We start from the raw sequence: 7,439 nt of genomic DNA, 5'->3' as shown, positions 1-7,439 counted from the left end.
ACCTACTCTTTTTAATTAAATATCCTAACCAAATTCGGAATTAAAATAAAAATGCACAAGATAATTCGCTGGCACTTTACTGCCAGAACCACACTCGGTAAAATTCAAATATCTCAAGCTACAGGGGTCGGAATGACCTGATTCCACTTCGAGAATTTTCTACACTTAAAGGGCTACAACTCTCATGAAGGACGTTTTCCCAAATGAGGTCGTTAAGACCCTATAAAAATTCACACAAGTTGACAGTTGTAATCTGTCAATTTCTCAAACTTGAATAAAACCCTCATTTTATTCAATCTTTCTCAAAAACAATACAAACTAAAATAGAGCCTTACATGACCAAATCTTGGTCTTACAAACTATTTTTAATTATAAAATCAATTAAAAGTAAGGCTTGAAGAACAATTTATATTTGCTAATTAATAATTTTATGGTTTCTAGTTTTCTTTAATTGATTTTTTTAATAAAAAACCGTAAAAAGTTTGATGGAAATTGACAGAAAATCAAAATTGCAACAATTAGTAAACGTGAGGTACGTTGTAGGCTAATAAATTTCATGAGAGACCAGAACTGTTAAATCGTGAAAAGTAAGGAACCAAAAATGTGATTAAGCCAAGTCTTATATATACAAGAGTTTCATTAAGGCTTAGTGCCTCACTTACAAGTCTTACCATGCTTCTTAATACATGTTTGATCGTTCATTACATAAGCATCACTTATTTTACTAGTTAAATATTTTTCTAGACTTTGGGCACGTTTGGAGTACCGTATTAGGCCTGATTGTATAAGATAATACAATACATTATGAGCTTATAAGTTGTTTGGGGCTTACATTGTATTGTATTACTTTATCCATCAAACCATCCTTATACATTAAAATGATGTATAATTCAATCCATCATCAAAAGGTAGGATAAGACCTGATAAGTTGTGATGTATTAGCCTTTTAAAAATATTCCAACAGTGCCCATTCATTTTCGATCATCCTCTTCTTTCTCCTTTCACTTTACTCTTCATCAGCTTCATCTTTGTTCCCTTCAATCATCTTCAAATCTCTGCCACATCCACCATCCTCAGCCTGTAGCCACCGTATTCCCTTCAACCTCCAAGGTCGACCGCAGCTGATGGACCACCGCGACCAGTGTTGGTGATTTTAGAATCATCAATGTATTTTAGTAGTAATTACGCGTTAGGCTCGGAATCGAGTCAGGTTAGTGCGGAGTGCACACTCGGTGAGTCAACGCATAATTGACCGCGAATACGAACCGGGGTCCAAGGGGACACAGAAAAACAGAAACCGAATACAGAAACAGATATTCGATAACAGAACTCTCTACTTTCTTTATCTGTTCTCTTGTGCCAAGAAACAGATTGATTGTCAAGTATTATCCCAACAAAAAATTTCGTGAACCCAGGCAATTATAGGGTCGAAATAATTTGTTCGGAAAGTGGACGCTCACGATTCTTGACTTTATCCAGGATTATCACAACCAGTTTTCTAACAACCAGCCCATCGTCCCCCTGTCACCACCACGGCGATCTCCTCAGACCACCACGCGTTCGACGAGGCAGAGAGTGTCGGCGAAGATCTGGCAGAAGTGGTTCGACATAATGGCGGTGAGAGGAGCATTCCTGATCTGTATCGAGATGTTGTAGGAGGCGGTGATGCGTTCTGGAATTGAAGGAGGCGGTGATGAGCTCGAACCCAGGGTTCCTGAAGCGCCGCCATAACCACTCTACATCATGGATCCACCGTCTCTGTCATTGATCTCTGTTTCGAAACCCAGAAACAACAAACAGAAACAAAGAAGAGGGTTTGACAGAGAAAGAAGGATTTTTGCTATTGGAAGCAATGGTGTGAGGGAAGAAGAAGCTGCCATTGCTGTCGTTTGGAACCCTAATTCCTCGATGGATTTGACGAATAGGTGTGAGTTTTGGGGAAGAACCTTCCTGATTTGTGTTTGTGTAATCACATCCAGAGTTGGGGAAGGGGGATTTGGGGAAGAAGGGTTTCTGGGTTTTTGTTTTTACAAATATTTTACAAATTATTGAACAATTGATGATAAAAATAATAATAAACGACGAGGGATCTGGCTCAACACATAACTTTTTTTTAAAAAAAATTAATCCATTTAAGCCACACATAGGATTGCATTATTTATGTATATTAACTTTTTAAAATTACTCATATTCTTAAAATAGAAATGTAAGCACCTATATATGAGTACAGTGGATATAGGCTGAGCGGAGGTTGAAGGAGAACGACAGAATATATAGGTGTAAAAAATATTATGATGCTCAAGTCAGTTCTAGACAGGAATATAGGTGCAAAAAACATTACAACGTTTGGTAAGACATTGTATAACTTATCATATTGTTTTAATAATACAATCCTATGTTTGGTGAAGTATTAAACAATTACGGATAGTATAAATATTAATTATTGTGAACAATTTTAGTTAATATACTCATATAATTAGTATCATTAAAAAAAATTAATGATACTAATTAAATAAATTACATTTCTTAAGAGGCTTGAGGTAGTTATTTAAATCTGATAATAAGGACGGGAGAGAGAACTTTCTACTACAAGTCTATTCTACAGTTCCCTTTGCTTCTGATTTCTCAAATCGTAATCAGAGTTAAAAGGAAAAACAAAGAGAACCTAATAAAACAGAGAAGAACCACAGAAGCATGAGAGTCACATCTAAGCTTCGGGTTTGGCACTTGACTTCCTAATGTTACACCATCTATTTGTTTCCAGCTACCATTAATAAGCTGCGTTTGGATCAGCATGGTCTATTTACTACACATTTTAGAGAACCTGCAAAGCGAGTGAGACTGGATACAAATTTCCCAGGCTTTGCAACAATTACTGACTTTGGAAGTTTTGCAAGCTTTTGTCCAGACTGAACAAAGTAGGCTCCATTCATCATCAAATCATTTTCTGATCTCCAATTCCATGTCCTCCACACACTTTCAGGTGCGTAGTCTCTCTTTGTTACCTGTTTCATAAAAGCACAACAGAATAGTGTTCAATGTCATTAGTCTCTTCAATTGTAATTTGAGCAATAACCATGCTAGCTAGAACCTATTTGACCCCGAGATGAAGATCTTCTATCCCCATGCTTTTCAAAAAAAAAAAAGATCTTCTATCTCCATTTGAAAGTGGAACACTTTGTTTGGTAGAGGGAGTTTTGGATAGAGAGAGATGGAGAAGAGAGAGTTAGGGGGAGGAATGATGAAGTATGTGTGTTTGGTAGGTGAGAGGAGGGAGATAGAGGGGAGAAAAAGTGGTGGGTCCCACCACTTTTTTGATCTCTCCAAATTGAAGAGAGATTGAAGAGAGATGATTGAAGGTTTGATTTATCATACCAAACAACTTATGAATCTACTCTATTTCTCACATATTTCTCTCTACTCAACTTCTCTCTTCTCTACTCTCTCTTCTCTATCTCTCTCTTCTCTACCAAACAGAGTGTACATTATTTTTTACCTATTTCTCTCTACTCAACTTCTCTCTTCTCTACTCTCTCTTCTCTATCTCTCTCTATCCTACCAAACAAAGTGGAATGTCTCATCAATAAAATTGTGCAATATAGACATGACTACGACAATTTTAACCTTATATAATTGGTTTTTAAACATCATAACATAATTTAATTATAGGGACAGGAAAATGAACACCAAATGATTAACATAAGATTTTGTTAAGAATTTGTAGGATAAAAGGAATTTAATTTTTTGAGTATAATTTCACGACATACTTCTTTGGAACGTATGTTTGGAGGAGCAATAAATCGATTGCCCTGGCTGAGAATGGTGGGATTTTGGCTACCACCAATGGCATACATTAGCCAATGAGTGTAGTCATTGTTAACAATATGAAAGAAGCCCCATCTACACCTTGGGAGCCTCTGTACCAATCCTTTCCCAAAATGGTTGAAAGCCAGAGTTATTGATTTTATCCCCTGAGAAACCATCACTAGCACCAAATAACATTACCTGCATGGAAAAGTAAATCCATATATTACTGCATCATATCCATTACTCACATCTTCTAATCTAAGATTAAAACAAAATAATATACTTTTGAACTTGTGATAAAAATATTAAATCATATATATTAAGAGTTTGTTATTAAAAATAGAAGCTAATTTGTACTTGTTTTCAATAAAAAAACATGTTGTCTAAATGATCATAAAAATATTTAACATAAATAATTACTCAAAATAACTTCTGATTATAGTGTAAAACTTGTTATTTTGATTTAGTGAAAAAAGTTAATTATCTTAAAAAATTGAGTAAACCAGATCCTATAAAATATTAGAACAGTTTCTTAAATCTTTAAAAGATGAGAATTAACTTTTTCATCCCTACAAAATGAGAGACAATCAATATAGTTTTTATAGCTTTTGAAAATGATAAAATTGATTGGCTCTTTCGTCTTGAAGGGGTGAAACCCACAATTCCCATTCTTCAGGGATAAAAGTGAATTGTCTGACATTCTTCAACTACTAAAATAATGTACTCCATAAAATTTTGGTTAAACATAGTATTTTTTAAAAATTATTGTTTTCATTAAAAAAAAGTTAAACATACTTCATTATGATCGGTGAAATGGCAGTTTGAGATGGTAATAGCGGTTGAACCCATAATAGCATCAATGAGCCCATCATCACACCTAGTCATGGAAACATGATCAATCCAAACATTCGTCGATCCATAAATTGAAATCCCATCTCCATCAGCCTGCGTGCGGTACCCATAATGATCCACCGAGTCTCTAAGGAGTCCACCACCACCTTTCTTAATATGATGAACATGGAGCCCGTGGATGATGATGTTCTTCACAAACTGCATCGTGATTTGACCACCGTAGCTGATGTGAACATTGGCGCCACGCGCATCTATGGTCTTGTTATCAGCCACCAGAAGCTCACCGCTGAGTCTTATGTTCATGTTACGCGCAAACGTGATCCATAGCGGCTCTTTCTGAATCACCGCATGTCTTAGGGTCCCGGGTTTAGGGTTCACTAGGTCTCCGTCGGAGGGATCAGTGACCACGTAGTATCTACCAGCTTTACCACCGGTTGTGCCGGTGCCGAAGCCGAGGACGCAGTTTGCTAGCCTCTTGCGGTGTTTGGCCCAGTTTGGATCGCATCTCCAACATCTGTCGATGGGGTTTGTGGCCTTGCATGCACCGTGGTATTTGCCGGATAAGCCCCTTCTTGTACTGCTGGAGCCTAGCACAGCCCTGTCATGTTACAATAAATCAGGACATATGATGGATGATATAATTGATAAAAAGAAGAAAAATAAAAAGCAAAGTGAAAATAAAGTGAGAATGTGAATATATCATGATTTTTTCTCTAAAAAGATATGCACCCCATAAAATAAGAACTTCCCAACACGAAGTTATTAAAGCTTCTTTTAGGTCTCTCTTGTCATTTCATGTGTATTCCAAGCTTTAGGGCCGGTCCAACACTAAAGGAGGCCTAAAGCAAACTTTAAAGTGAGACCTTCTTACCTAAATGAAGGCTAACGTAAACTTTATTTTTGGAGGCATTTTTTTCTTAGTAAAAAAAAAAAATTGGGGCCCTTTTTTACTTAGTAAAAAGAAGAAAAAAAAATTGAGGCCTAAAGCCCTTATTTAGATGGTTTTACCCTTGAGCCGGCCCTGCCAAGCTTCTTCCTAAAATATCACCCCTACATCATGTGACAATCTCTCCTTCCTCCACACAGAACACAAGAATATAGGGCTTTTAGAATTTAGATTATGATTACTATTCTAATAGTTGTCACTACTACAATATTCGTGATTTAGTTTTGTAACTGTCAACTAACCTCCGCTAAGTGTTTTTTAGAGGCGGTTACAAGTGGAGTCTGTTACTTTTTTTAACATCGGTTTCAACCGCGAGCAAATTTTTTTTTTTAGTTTAAAAAAACCTAAACCTATTTTCATATTCAATTCTCACTCTCACCTATCCTCTCCCTTTGGTATCGTCGCGAAATTTCCCCGTACTCAACCTCGGCACCAACAGGGGAACATTGCTCTAGTTCTTCCACCATCACGCTTCATTCTCTCCCTTTGGAACCATTGTTCTCGACCACCATCGCGCTTCAGTTTTACCTCAAGTTCATCTCTCTCTTTGGTGATCGTCCTTCTCCCTCTCCTCGATTTCGAATCTGATTTCCTCTTCGATCTCTTCACTTTGAACGTCTCTCTCTTCAAGGCGAGTTTCATTTCCTCATCATTGTTTTCTTCGATTGCAAATATCAGATATCCTCTTGATTTCCTCTTCGATCTCTTCACTTTGATTTCAGATATAAAAATCTATACGTTATGCTTGTGTTTAGTCCGATTTTTGCTAATTTAATTTTAAATTTATCTTAAATTGCAGAAAGTGAACAATTTAAGTTATGGAATTTGAAGTTGAATGTGGTTAGCGGCCACCCTCTTTCGGACGTTAGGTGAAGTCGCGACGGAAGAAACAATGGCGGTTGTATAACTGATGGGAAGGTTTTTCACGGTGGTTTCGTCGCTATTAGGAACTACAACTACCACCTAAATCACGCATTTTGGTCTAGTGGGTTTGATGTGAGGATTGTGCTACCATTATAACTACTTAATCATCTATGCCTTTGTCAATGAACGGGAAAGATGGATTGTGGAGAACACGCACTTTGTCAAAATTTTCTTATATATCCTCGTCATCTACCGGGCCGGTATAAAAATTTCAACAAATGACTCATGACGGGTGGTCTATCAATATTGAATATACCTGGGTGGAAAAGAAACGTAGGTCTAACTCTACCCAAAAATCTAATAGAGAGGTCAAGATTTTCGTCTCATTATAAGTTTTTCATTGACCATATATGTATTCAATATGAACCTTGACAAATTTTGCGGTGTAAAACAATCAAGTTTTGTTGAACTCATATACATAGAGCGATGGGGAAGAAACTTATTGGATGAACATATTGGTACACAAAATATGACCATAGCTTAATTATGAGAGAGACATATATTTCCGCAACAAAAAAGAGAGACATACAACTTCAGGACTTACCTGCGGACATGCTTATTGAAATCAGCAGTAACTTTTTCAGGGTTTGGTTTGTAAGCCTCATGAGCGGCCTTCGTGGCCTCCAGAGATCGCTGCTGCCAGACTTCGTCGAAATGAGCTATGTTAGCCCTTAGGATAGGGAATATAGCAAGATAAAATACACATAAAAATACCAAACTAAACTTGTTAGCTTCCATATCGATGTTGTTACGTTCCCTTTGAAGATCGATCTTTGTGTCTAGCTACCAATTGCCAAGAGAAGTGGATATATGCGTTAATTTCGGTTTCTATGCTATATATTCGCTAGTGACTTTTGGTGATTAGCTTGTAATTTCGGTTCACAAAATTCGTCCACAACATTTAAAGTTC

At 36.8% G+C, this 7,439-nt stretch overlaps 1 pseudogene; it reads right to left on the bottom strand.

The window, feature by feature from the left end:
* Nucleotides 1-2,417: 2,417 nt before the first annotated feature.
* LOC130737558 (probable pectate lyase P59) lies at nt 2,418-7,439 on the bottom strand (annotated as a pseudogene).

The sequence above is a fragment of the Lotus japonicus genome, chromosome 1 (assembly GCF_012489685.1).
Source record: "Lotus japonicus ecotype B-129 chromosome 1, LjGifu_v1.2".
NCBI lineage: Eukaryota > Viridiplantae > Streptophyta > Magnoliopsida > Fabales > Fabaceae > Lotus > Lotus japonicus.
The sequence above is the reverse complement of the archived record's forward strand: the minus strand, read 5'-3'. Positions and strand labels throughout refer to the sequence as shown.